At 39.0% G+C, this 14904-nt stretch overlaps 1 pseudogene; it reads right to left on the bottom strand.

Moving 5' to 3' along the window:
• Positions 1-3782: 3782 nt before the first annotated feature.
• Positions 3783-14904, bottom strand: part of LOC118804042 — a 56792-nt pseudogene continuing 45670 nt past the window's right edge.

Here is a 14904-nt window from a genome sequence, read left to right as displayed (position 1 = left end):
GCTGTTAGCACTGTAAGCACCATAGGGTCAACACTAGACATCACTGACTACTGCTACTGCTAGTGCAGTTAGCACCTGCTGGTTAACACTAGATATCACTAACTATGACTGCTATTAGCACTGTTAGCACCACATGGTCAACACTAGATATCACTGGCTGTTAGCACTGATTACTGTTGCTGTTAGAACCCCTGGCATCTCAGGGTTTAGACAAGATCTCACTGGCTAAAAGCACAGTTTGTTACTATTATCACTGATTAGCACTGCTGTAAACACTGTTAGCATCACCTGGATAACACTAGATACCACTGAATACTGCTACTATTAGCATTATGTGACTACCACTACTGTTAGCACTGCTAGTATTTCTTGATAACCACTACATATTATTTTGGTTAGCAGTTAGCATCACCTGCTTAACACCAGATATAGTGAAGTACTGCTTCCGTTAGCACTGTTAGCACCTGGTTAACACTAGATATCACTGTTGCTGTTAGCATCATGTGGCTAACGATAGATATCCAAGATTATTACTGTTAGCAGTGTTAGCATAGACATCACTGACTAGTGCTATAGTTAGTGGCATTAATATCAGATAACTATGCATAAGCTTAGCGCTGGTGGTGTTAATACCACTTGATTAACACTGAATTACTGTTAATGCTGTTTACATTAGCACTGTTTTAATAGCAGTAGGGAGCAGCTAATATAGACCTTCAGCATAGGTTTCTGAAAGAATTTTATTTTTAACTAAATTTTACATGAACTGAGCAGCTGGAGAACAGTCTAATTACACACAGACACGACTGACCAGATAAAAAAATTAGCAAAAATATTTGGATAGAGTTTGTGATCTTGAGATGAACACAAGTGGAAGGTGATGTCATGCATTTTAATGTTTAATATTTTTGTGTAATTTATTAGCAAACTGCATAGACACCCACACATGCACAGTTTAACTGATCAAAATTTACTGAAAGCGTATATTAACGTGAATATGTTAATACATATATATTATTAAATATATAATATATAAAATACTGAGATATTTTAAAGAGGAATACAACACACGCGCCTCTGTTTGAGAAGAACTACGCCTGAATACACCAAGTTCCTGCTGGTATATTTAAGGATTTTTTTGTTTGTTTCTCAGAATAATTTATTAGTTAATAGCTGCATATAATAATACAAGGGGCATTTTAGTGAACTTCTAATAGAGGTCCACCTGCACAGTCTCACTCTGACCACAAGAGGGCGACATTTCTACTCTAACACTAGACTCTACAGCACTACACTGTTACAGATCATTAGGGTTTAAAATCTCTTTTATACGTTTTAGACACTGATTAGCAGTTGGAATATTTAAGCAGAAAAGAATAGAATATTAGCTTTTATTTTAATATTGTCATCCATTTTGAATAATGTATAGCATCAGTATGTAATTCTTGTATTTTTCACTCTGTAGATGAAATATAGAGCGTAAGTAAAATGTGTAATATTCCTATTTTATGTTTGTTGTCCCAGCACTATGTTCAAAAATGTTGTAGTTTGATGTTCCATCCTTGTGTGAGCAAAACTATTTTGGCTAAGTTATAATAATTATTTTAATTAAGGTATTATAGGTTGGTCAATAATTAGTGTTAAATATTTACAATGTATGGGTGACATAGATTTTGTTTTGTGTGTAAAGGTAAAGAGTCTCTTGGAAAAAAAATGTTTGAATAAAAACTTGCAATGCATTTTCTTATTAATCATATTTTTATTCAGAAATCAGAGTGTTTATGAATAAATGGGTGGGGCTAAACTGCTGTAGACTGAATGGGTGGGGCTAAACTGCTGTAGGCCGAATGGGTGGGGCTAAACTGCTGTAGGTTGAATGGGTGGGGCTAAATTGCTGTAGGCTGAATGGGTGGGGCTAAACTGCTGTTTCCAGAACAACAACAAAGATCTCAATGTAAAAAATGAATCAGTTCAGTGTGTGAGGTGTGAACAGAGTAATCAGGGAGGTTTGGTGTGAAATGGTTCAGATGTCTTTACAGTGGTGGTGATAGGAACCAGGGGTCGCCATGACTACAACACAAATATAGACATTTTATTTACTATCCAGAACCACCAGTGAACTTACACGAGTCTTCTGAGTTTATATGGAATGTAGATGATGAAAATAGTGGAAAATCTGAAATAATAAGTTTTCTTTGGGGACTATTTTGCCTCACAGCGCCCTGCATGTATCCCTCCACCATGAATGGAGTTTAAGTTCTCTAAACTATCATAAAACAGTGTCTCAGTCATCAGGCAGTGAATTCATAACCATTTCATGTAGTAACTTTCTGTGAGGGAGCTTTTAGAGGTGGACGTCTGGTTCCTATCACCACCACTGTGAACAGTTCTGACTCGGTAAGTTTCTCTAGAACGGAGCGTTTCACACCAAACCACTCTGATTACATCTTAACCAATTAATTATGCAGGGTTGTTGAGAAATCAGTGGAGTTAATTTTTTGTACTCATTTACATTTACGGCAGACGCTCTTATCCAGAGCGACTTACAATTTTTTTTTCATTTTCTACACAAATAGGTGAAGGTAGTGTTAGGAGTCTTGCACAAGGACTCTTATTGGTATAGTGTAGGGTGCTGCCCAGGCAGGGATTGAACCCCAGTCTACAGCATAGAAGGCAGATGTGTTACCTACTACACTATACCAACCACACATCCTACTCCCATTATACACATATTACATGCAATAAATATGTTAAGAAATAGGCTGAGCCTAGTGGGCATCCATCCATCCATCCATCATCTAAACCGCTTATCCTTCTGGGTCGCGGTGGGGTGCTGGAGCCTATCCCAGCTGTCATTGGGCGGACTAGTGGGAATCAATTATTTATAATTATACAATTGTTTCTGTAAATCCCAACTCATGTAATTTAAGAAAGAGTGAACACAATTCGCTTTCAATAGAGCTGTCGACATCTATAAACATTTACATAAATAAACATTTCTCATTAGCCTGATATGAGGTCATGCGCACTTCTAAAACTCAGTGATGTAACTGCTGATAGTAAAGCTTCACAGCAGGTATGAAGCACTGCGTCTATATGGGGTTCATTTTCTAAAAATGCTCATGATCAATGATGTCTGAAGCTTCATTCAGATGCTGATTTAAAAGAAGTGAACCAGCGGGTTCTCATGGCTTTAAACCAATACCATCACTTCTGCATTGATTTAGATTTCATTTATGAATCCCACAGCTCAACTATGACAGAACATGTGAGAGACTGGGGCAAAGTTAGATGTGAATAAGGTTATATATGAGTTTGTCAGGAGATTTGCTAGAAATACCAGCTGTAAACTACAGGGTGATTAAAAAAGATTCATCCAATTTCAAAGTTCCATATTTTTACGACTGTGAGGCGCCTAGGAACCAATCACAATCCAACTGAAAGAGGGGGTCATAGAGTTTCTGTCAGTGGAAGATGGCTCCCTTCAGTCTGAGAGGAGATGCGACCCCTGAGCAGAAAGCGTTCTGCGTTCTCCACTTCAATAAGAGTGAATCCGTCATAACCGTGCAGTGTGATTTTCATGGGCAGTGAAGCTCCAACAGCTCAGAGCGTTCGTCGTTGGTTCCCCAACACTGGATGATCTCCGAAATCGCACTGAAAGAGCCGTGAGTGCAGCGACACCCGACACGCTCAATCCAGTATGGGATGAGTTTGACTATGGCGTTGATGTTGTCTGTACAGCTGGAGGAGGTTCATACTGAGACCTTCTACAATTACACAATAAACTTTATGCTCATTTAAACCATTTACAGTTCACTGCATTGATCTGTAACGATTTACAAGTGAAATAAATGATTTTGAACTCGAATGAATCTTTTTTAATCACCCTGTATTTTCATGGTGACGTCATTTTCAGTTATTGGGCTTTGAACACCATAGTAACTAACTGAAACACCTAACAACCACCCAGCAACACCCTCACAATAATATAGCAACACCCTAACCACCACCTAGCAACACCCACAATAACATAGCACCCACTCAGCAACACTTTAGCACCCACCTGTGATACCACAGCAACTGGTTATCATCACCCTAGCAACACCCTAAAATAACATAGTAACCATTTGTCACTTCATATCAGGACATTTTTGGTGTTTCGTCATGTTTCCCTAAAACTTTACAATGAGACGTGAGCCATGATTTCAGTTTGCCTCAAATGTTCAAACACAGAAGCAGTGGTGGGACAGTGCCCTCTGGTGGCTGGCAGTGGAAACACAGTGTGCTAACATTACAGCTTATAACTCACAATCTAAACACAATGTGCTTTATTTATTTAAATACAGCATTTCAAAACACTATAAACATAACAGAATCTGTAAAGTCTGTAACTTTACGTCTGAGTTACAATAACGGTTTCATAAAACATTTGTTAAACATATGTATTAAATCTGTATTAAATGTATGAACTCATTTCAAAATAAACAATAAAACAAGTCATTACCGAACACGGTTTTATAGTAGTCTTACATTCAGTCATAATTTATTTTAGTGGATTTTATGAATTCCACCTGCATTCTAGATCTTTCTAACTTGGCACAAGCTACTTCATACTTCTTCCGCTTAAAGAAGCTGAACTGCAAAAAGAGAGAGAAAGATAAAAAAAAAACATGAGAAGTTATATGAAGTCATTACAACCCTGTAAATAAACATTAAAATTATAACACGGGCATCCTCACAGCTCAGTATATAAGTGAAAATACGTCAACATATCCTCTCTTAAACACAGCATTGCTCTGCAAATTTTAGCGCACCATTTCTTATTTGTTGAACTGAACATAATCAAACCTCCAGAGTACAAACAATAACATTACACAAGCAGGACAACTTAGGTAGTGAAAGACTGCTGGACAAACATTATATACATTGTCAAACTCATTTATTGACACAAACTACTTTGTGGGACGTGCGATAGTGACTGTCAGTGTAACATTTGGACAGATTGTCAGCGTCAAATGTTAACCCATGTTTTAAAACCCAACAGCAAGGGGCGCTCTATTTTCCCCCTCATTTATTCCTGGATGATGATATCATAACTGTGCTCTGATTGGCTCTTACCTTCCACAGCAGAACGCTGATGATGATGAGCAGAAGGAGCCCACCTGCCGCCCCCGAGCACACGATGAAAATCCGATTGGGAGGAATTACCAGCTCAGCTCTGACGCTCACCTGAGATCAGAGGAACTTTCACTTACAGATAAAATCACACACTGAAAAACTCAGACGTTCAGACCTTCAGCTGGAGTTACACCAGACCGTAAACAGTAAAACACAAAAGTGAAGATACTGTCTAACACAGAGATTCACATCTTTTACAGTGTGGAACAACTTTGACTGACCTCATAGACTCACACCGAACAACTCAAAGCTCATGCATTACAGAAAATCTAAGACTTAAAACTAAATTTAAAAGTACTTTAGTAATTAAATGTATAGTTGATGTATATGTAATGTGAGGGACATCTTGTGGTCATACACTGGTACTACATCAGTGTTTTATTGGCAATAAAACACAAGAAGGAGTGCATTATTGTAAAGAATGATGTTACTCATGATAACACACAACCTCATGAGTTATATTGCTTTTATTCAACTGTTCTTCAAAATAATGAAAAACATTCTCTAATCCCTTCTCCCAAAAAATGTAGTTCCCATTTACTTTACAGAGCCATATAACTGTCTCAATATCAGGTTCAGCTCAGCTTTTTAATATTTGCCAGATTAAAATATTTATCATAAATCACAGCACACATAATCAGTCAACCAATCAGATGTGCATGCAGAACTGAGATTAATGATACAAACATTCAGTACGTATTTTGTAATGGTTTTTTTTTGGGGGGGATGGGGGTGGCGGTTTGCAGACCAAATAAAGACTTTGCGAATGTGGTAATTTTCTTCATCACTTACTGATGTGATGTAGGCTGATATGTTTGAAAATATAATAAAATTCAAGAAGATTTAAGCCATAAATAATATGATGAAATATTATTATTTTCAATATGCTTCATTTTACTCATTATAACTTTTCTTTGCTTTAAATTTCTCAAAATTCAAAAATTTCTGTTGTTTATATGCAGGTTTAAAAGGAACAAATCCAGACTTTCAATGGGGTCTCAGACTTTTGGACCCCGCTGTATATACTTATAAAGAATCAAGTGTAGAAAGTTAGCACTTCCTGCATTTTGGATCTTCAGTTTTACTTCATAAAGCTTCACTCTTTCACAGATGAAAACAGTTGTGCTGTTGGTAGATGATATATATGTGATGTGCCAAATCAAGCACCATGAAACTGATTTACACTGAAATAATATATAACTTTATTATCGAAATTTCACTGTAAAAAGCTATCAGACTTACAGAATTAAATCCACATACTTACAACAGTTCAACACATGAGTAAAACATTGAATTAGCAAATTTTGTACCTGTGCTTGGTGGAATTTGGTGGCATCGTCCTGTAAAACAGGAGAGTGGGAAGATAAGAGAGGAGTAACAGGAAGTTAAAGTGCTATGCTGCTGTCTCATCATGGCTCTTACCTGTGGGCCACTAGATGTCTGACTGTAGCGCCTTCTGTCAAAATCCAGCTTAGCAAAGCTTGTGAATCCGTTCTCCAGACTAAACTTATGGAGCGACCATCTCTGGAGAGGAAAGGCATGGAGAAAGATTTTTTTTAGATCAGATTTTACATCACAACATGTTTATCTTGATAAATAAATGTTGTCATATGGGTTGTTTTGAAGCAAAATTCACAATGATTAGATTTGAGAAAAAAAAAAATCATAGTCTGGGGAGAGGTTCACGACTCTTTCAGACTGCATGGATAAATAATGCAACAATTCAAGAACAATGCAACAATTCAAGTTTGTCAACGTTAAATAGCAAATAATTTGAGGATTTCATTATCTACAGTACATAATGTCATTAAAAGATTTAGAGAATCCAGACAAATCTCTGTATGCAAGGGACAATTTTGAAAACCAATATTGGCTGGCCATGATCTTTGGGCCCTCAGGCAAAACTGCATTAAAAATAGACATGATTCTGTAGGGAAATCACTGCATGGGCTCAGAAACACTTCTGAAAACCACTGTCTGTGAAAACTGTTCATCATTGCATCCACAAATGCTGTTAAAACACTACCATAAAAAGAAGAAACCATATATAACAAGGGTCCAGAAACGCCACCACCTTCTCTGGGCCCGAGCTCATTTAAGATGGACTGAGGTGTGGAAAAGTGTCCTGTAGTCCGGCGAATCAAAATTTGAAACTCTTTTTGAAAAACATGGGTGGTGCATCCTCCAGGCTAAAGAGGAGACAGACCATCTGACTTCTTATCAGCACAAAAGCCAGTATTCATGATGGCATAGACATGGCATGGGTGACATGCACATCTGTAAAGGCACCATTAATGCTGAATGATATATACATGTGTTGGCAACAAATGCTGCCGTCCAGACGACGTCTTTTCCAGGGAAAGCCTTAATTATTTCAGCAAGACAATGTCAAACCACATTCTGCATGTATTACAGCAGCATTGCTCTGTATTAAAAGAGTCCGGGTGCTAAACTGACCTGCCTACAGTCCAGACCTGTTACCACTGAGAACATCTGGCACTATATGTACTGTAAAATATGAGAAATGAGACCCTGAACTGTTGAGCAGCTTAAATCCTGTGTCAAGCAAAAGTGGGAAACATTTCACTTTCTAAACTACAGCAGTGTCTCCTCAGTTCCCAAACGCTTACATAGTGTTGTTAAAAGAAGAGGTGATGAAACATAGAGGGAAACACGACCCTTCACAACTTTTTTGAAATGTGTTGTTGGCATCAAATTTAAAATGGGCAAATATTTTTCAAAAAACAATAATATTTCCCGGCTTAAATATTTGATATATTGATGTTGTTGTTGTATTATTTTCAATTAAAATTAAGATTTAAATGGATCTGCACATCGTTGCATTCTGTTTTCATTCACATTTTTCATAGCATCCCAACTTTTTTGGAAACTGGGTGGTAGAGTAATGTAACAGATTTACCTCAACAAACCCAAACAAACATTTTTTATGCATTTATCATTTGCAATTTGTATAGAAAGTCAATTAAAACATTAAGCTTGACTCACCCCTGTGTAACACTGAGGGTTAAGGTAGGTGAGCTGAGCTTTCAGCTCAAACTTAACAGCAGATTCTTTCTCCAGACAGAAGGACGAACACTCAAACCTTACACAGCTCATCTGCTTCAAACACAACTGGAGTAAACAAAAACAAAAATCCGCATTAGAATAAAACAGTAGACAATATCAACCCTTAATAATAATTAATATTAAACATTTCAGAATCTGAAAGTTTCCTAGACGGTTATACTGATCTTGATCTGAAAGGTTCCCAATAACAGCCAATGAAAACAAACCTTTTCAGTTTATTGAGTTTAAGTCAAGGGGACAATTCAGTGCCTGTATAATGTAAATTCCAAAAATGTGTCATTAACAGGCCTGTGAGGACAGATGGGTTTATGCATATTTACACACAATTTGCTATTTATTTGAGACACAAAAGACATCACAAAATATATACCCCAGGAGTTGATTCTGAGGGCAATTTTATTTGCAGTTGGAAAAACACAGTGGCCCTTTTTCATCAAAGAATTGCTTTGCATAAAAGTTGCATAAAAGAATGCAGATTTGTCTGCCTTTAATGATGCGCAAGCTACTCTGTGTCTGATTCAGGAACATTTTGTTTGACCTTTCAGGCTGTTAAATATTTACGCTCTAATTTACACACATTCCTACAATCAGTTTGAGCATACAGATACATCAAAGATCAATTACATAATAACAAAACTGTCAGTGAAATCTGTGTGTGCTCATTTTACAATCACATTTGACTATATTGAGGAATAAAGGCCAATAAGTGCAAACTGGATAATTTTAAGATCCACCTTTATGCAGAAAACACTGTTCTGTATACATCAGGTTCTTAGCCATTCTAGATTATATCTAGTCTGATTTGTGCTTTTAGTAGTACTTGAAATTAGTTTACCTCAAATAAACAATAAATTTCAAAATAAATAAAAAATTTCACCAGCAGTGCCTTAATGTACTAATTTGAGTAAAAAACAACTGTACAATTAACTTTTGTTAAGTATTATCTATGGTGTCATTGTCGGTGGCGCAGTGGCCTCAGAACAAGAAGGGCCTGAGTTTGATTGCCCTGGGGTTGACACTTCAACACAATGTAAATTGAATTAGTAATCCTGGGTGTGTGAATAATAACATACATATTTTGCTGTGTTTATCCTTGTTTACATAGAGAAATAATACAATGAATTAAATATTTTAAAAAAAGAATAGACTAATAGTGCTTATGCGTTTTCACAGAATGTTTTAAATCAAAGGCATGGCTTACAACAGAGTTTTTTTTCCTTTCTGATGCTGCAGTCTGTCAGGTTCTACAAAGAAAGTTTTTTAGTATAACTAATGATTTATGAATTTATGAATCATTCAAAAAGGTAAAGGAAACTGAATGAATGAATGAATGAATGAATGAATACCTGTGATACAGTAATGGTGTGCTGTTCTAGGATAAAGTTCTGCCCAATCTGAGATGGCATAATAAACTTTACTGAAACAGGTAGACCCTTTAATCCCAGATTCCTCACCTATAAACAGATGCATATAAACAAATGTAATATATACATATGTATAAAACATCTCGGTAACACTTTCTATGAATGTCACGTTTGCAAGCATCTATAAACACATTTATAACATGTTATAATGCATTCATACAGCATTATAAACATGATTATACACATTTATAAAAATGAATTACACTTTATAGCCATGTTTATTATATATTATGAATTGTTAACATAAAGCATTATAAGTAATGTTGATAACATGCTATGCTGTCAGTGCCAGTCCCAGCTTGGAGAGCATAATGTAAAGACAAATACCAAGCTAACGGTGGTGTACATTGACTTTCCCACATTGGGTAAAACACTGATGGCAGCTCTAGTTTAAACTCTGACATTTGAAGCCTGTAATGTGCTTTACTGTGAATGTTTTAGTGTTTCAGTAAATCCTTCAGTAAATACTTCAACTTGAAGCCTCACTCTTAACACTGGAGGAGGCTTTAGTACAGTATGCTTCACTTTACTTAGAGCGGACAAATACGACTTATGAGCTCTTATAATTTGTTATGATCAGTACTTATAGTGTATTTTGTTAACAATTCATAATGCATAATACGCATGGCTATAACGTGTAATGCATTTTTATAAATATGTATAGCCATGTTAATAATGCCTTACGAATGCATTATAACATGTTATGAATGTGTTTATAGATGCTTACAAAGGTGACATTCATAGAAAGTGTTACCAACATCTCTTTGATCTATATTACCTATTTCACTACCTTTTAAATGAATGTGTAGTAGGTGGGTTGAAGTTATAGTAGTGAGGTAGGGATAAATTTAGAGGGATCTGTAGTAGCATTGGGGTAAATTTCGAGGAGTCTGTAGTTGGTGGTTTATCTGCAGAGGAAGCTGTAGTGGGATGGGATAACTTTAAAGGGGTCTGTAGTGGAATGGAGGTAGTTTTGAGGGATTATTAGTGGGGTAGGAGCAACTTTCGAGAGGTCTCTAGTTTTTAGGGTATCTGTAGATGAATCTGTAATGGGGTGGAGGTAACATAGGGATCTGTAATGGGGTTGTAACAAATAGAGGAGTTTGTAGTTGGTGGTATACCTGTAGAGGGATCAATAGTGGGGTACAGATAACTTTAGAGGGGTCTATATTGTGGTGGTGGTAATTTTTAAGGATCTGTAGTGGGGTGGAGTAAATTTACAGGGGTCTATATTGAGGTGGTGGTAATGTTGAGGTATCAGTAGAGGTGTAGAGGTAACTTTATAGGAGTCTTGAGATGATGGTAATTTTAAAGCATCAGTAGTGATGTAGGGTTAAATTTAGAAGACACTGTAGTTGGTGGTGTATCTATCAAGGCATCAGTAATGTGGTAGGGGTCTGTACTGAGGTGGTGGCAATTGTCAGGGATCTGTAGTGGAGTAGGGGTAACTTTATATGGGTTTGTATTGCGGTAGTGGTAATTTTGAAGTATCAGATGTGGAGTAGGGGTAACTTTAGAAGACTTTGCAGTTGGTTTATCTGCACAGGTATCCATACTGGGGTAGGGGTAACAGTAGCAGGGTCTATACTGGTGTAGAGGTAATTTTGAGTGATCTGTAGTGGAGTAGGTGCAACTTTAGATGGGTCTGTGACGGAGTGAGACATTTAGAGGAAGAGAGGGGCCACGCAGTGGATTTAGAAGCCACTCACCATATAGACAATGTCAACAGGCTTTGGGCCTTTGTCTTCCAGAGAGAAATTCAGATAGGTTGCACACTGCTCTCTGGGAAATAGAGAAATTAAGAGTTACAGTGCTGCAGTGGCAGAACTAAAATACAGCAGTGTTATATCACAATATCACAATATCAGACAACAACAACAACAACAACAACAACAACAACTGATAAAAAAGATCATCTATGCGAACGTCTATGCAGAATTCAATACAAAGGCATAAGAAGTGTTATGCTTGTGAATGTCCAGCAGGTGGGAGTAAAATTCCATTAATGACAAGAATACTAAAGCTCACACACAGATCACATGGTCATTAAAATATCATACTTTCACCATCTTTTCCAGTTACTTAATGGCTAGAAGTGACCTTCCCTCTACTCTGGCAATGTTTCAGTAGTGCAGTTTCCTCTTGCTGTCTGTTCAATAAAAGAGCATTATATATAATACATATACACACACACATAAGCACAATGTGTCCTGCTTCTTTTTAAAACACTGTAACCACAGTATTATTTGAAGGTACTATCAGTGTATGATGCTTATGAAGGGAAGCCAAATCAAGAACTTTGAATTAGATCAACTGGATAAGCACATGTGGCCACAGTGAATATAATTTACTACAAATTAAAGAGCCCTCCAGTACCTGTTCACCATAAACTAACTGTAATTTATTTTAGACAAGAGAAACATCACTTATATTGTAAGCAATGCACAAACACAACCAAACAGCAAACACCTTGAATGAAAAGCAATGCAACCATCAAGTCCTTTAATTATTTTAGACTATTTTAGAGCAGCCAAATCAGGCACTCCCAGGTCTGCAGCAGCAACAGCAGAAAATGTTTCTGAAAATCAGGAGCAAGCCTTACTTGAGCTATCAAGTTATAATAAACATGTACCTCAATTTCTGAACTCACTACACTACTTCCCCCTTAGAAAAGTCCTCACCCTCAAAGAACCACAAAGTCTCTGAACCAAACACGGAGGCACTCCCACCTTCTTGGGTGCATCAGAGTGGGGGACCCCCTAACTTGGGGAGTAGTCTGCACTGACTGGGGTTGGGGAAAAGCTTTGTAAGGGAATTAAGTTCAGTGGGGGCTCTCCATGCTCCTTTAGCCACCCTGCCCAGGCTGGACAAAGCTCCTGACTGCTCTAGCACTGCTGCAGGGGACTGAGAAAGCACTTCCCTGGCATGGTCTCCCTGTGGTATGGGGCAGCCCCTGTAAGGAGCCAGCCTGTCATTGTGTAGTGCCACTTTGTGCCCATGGGGTGGGAGTTACACTCGGTACACGACTGCTCCTAACCTTTCTAGAACCCAGCCTAGTCCTACCCAGTGGCTGTCCAATCTCTTTGGTCTGTAGACCATACAAGCTCCCCTACTGCAAAGTGCCAGCCATGAGCATGCAAGTCATAGTTTCTTTTCTGTTGCATGCTTGAATTCAGCAGCTCCTTCCTATTATGTGTGTGCTGTGTCTGTGTGGTCTTGGAGCCACCGGAAGTACTCTGGGCCTGCTGGTTCTGGTGGGGTGTCTGGGGGTGACCAAAAGCCAGTTCCATGTCCTGATTTCTCTCTTGGCAGGGGTACACATGACGTTAAATCTTCATGCTGGTGAGTGGATGTGAGAACAGCTAGGTGCTCCTACATAGTAGCGAACACCCTGGATTCAAAGTTGTGCAATTGGTCACTATGAATATACAGGTGAACCCGAAACCTACTGAAGATTCTCCAACCAAGGCATTGATAACAGTCCCGACCTTCCAGCCTCCAGGCCTCTGCAATCTATGGCAGTAGATGCTTTCCACCAGCAGTGTATTGAAATGGCCCTACTATGTCATCTCCAAACCATTGCATGGGCTTGCCAAATGGAAACTGCTGCAACTGGGTCCAGGACTGCCCTTGGGGTTCTTTGAATGCAGTACACATGCAAAACCCACTCTATGAAGAGTGTCAAACTCCAGGTGGGACTGTTGTTGTGCACTCACTGCATCACTGGCTGCAGGTCTGGGTCCTGCATTTGCTGATCAGCCCACTCCTTGCTGTCATGCCTTCCCCTTCTCTCAGCTCCTGCTCTCTGGCTTCCCGATGCTCATAGTACTTGCATGCTTGTTCACTACATGGACACAGGGGCAGGGCATCAGCATTACTGTGTCACTCACTGCACTGTGGGCTATAATGAATTCATAGGGCAGACCTCCTGCCCTTCAGGCTCCCTTAAGGTCATTAGTCACTGAAAAGAGGCATCATCAGAACATAGGAAAGACATGAAAGACCTGCATCAGCATTAATGTGTCACTCACTGCACTGTGGGTTATAATGAATTCGTAGGGCAGACCTCCTGCCCTTTAGGCTCCCTTAAGGTCATCAGTCACTGAAAGGAGGCATGATCAGAACATAGGAAAGACATGAAAGACCTGCCACACATGTAGCACTTGAAGTGCCCAGTAGCAAGGATAGTGGCCAACAGGTCCTATTAAGTGACACTCAGCTTTATTCATTATTCTACTAAAGTAGGCCACAACTCTGTCTTTGTCAGGCCAATTCTATGATAGACCTCTCTCAGCTGGTGCATGTGTTTAGGATGAAGGTCAGGTTGAGGTCCAGGGGTGTCAGGATAAGTGTTCTCATTAGGGTTTGCTTCAGGGCCTCAAAAGCTGACTGACAGTCCCCTGACCAGTTAAAGTCTTGCCCTTTTTAAGTAAGTTAAGTTACTCTTATTAATCCCACAATGAGGAAATTTCACCTCCGCATTTAACCCATCTGTGCAGTGAAACACCACATACACACTAGTGAACACACACACTAGGGGGCAGTGAGCACACTTACCCAGAGCGGTGAACAGCCCTATCCACAGCGCCCAGGGAGCAGTTTGGGGTAGAGTGCCTTGCTCAAGGGTACTTCAGTCACATACTGTGGGCTCAGGGGATCGAACCAGCGACCTTCCGGTCACAAAGCTGGTTCCTTAATCTCCAGGCCAGGACTTTTTGGAACAACTTGTACAAGGGAGCATTGATGAAAGACAACACCAGCACAGACTTACTGCAGTAAGGGGCTAGCCCTAAAAAGCTTTTCAGCTGCCTCTGAGTAGCAGGCATGAGCCTCTTGTGTATGGCATGCACATTGTCCTACCATTGTGAAGCCTGCACGTTTTCCCAAGGCTTGGGCTGTAGCCTTTTGCTGGCCCAAGGGGAGAGGTCGTACCTGCTGCTGTATTGGTGTGACATTCCCAGTGTTGATGTCATGCTGTACTAAGTGTGTCTGCCCCAGTTCCTCTTGCAATGCAAAGCGGTCCTGAAATTCCACTAAGATCTGCCATAACATTTCTCATTGCTGTTCATCCAACTCACACAGCAATGTGATTCCTGTGTTGCTGGGCTCTTGTCAGTGAGCAATTTGCTTGCCACCGCATTCCCTGCAACTCATTGCAGAATGGAAGCTGCTGTGTAAGTCTAAGCCTAATTGCTGTATTTACTGGTGAAGGCAT

This window comes from Colossoma macropomum, unplaced genomic scaffold, assembly GCF_904425465.1.
Source record: "Colossoma macropomum unplaced genomic scaffold, Colossoma_macropomum, whole genome shotgun sequence".
NCBI classification, from domain to species: domain Eukaryota; kingdom Metazoa; phylum Chordata; class Actinopteri; order Characiformes; family Serrasalmidae; genus Colossoma; species Colossoma macropomum.
The sequence above is the reverse complement of the archived record's forward strand: the minus strand, read 5'-3'. Positions and strand labels throughout refer to the sequence as shown.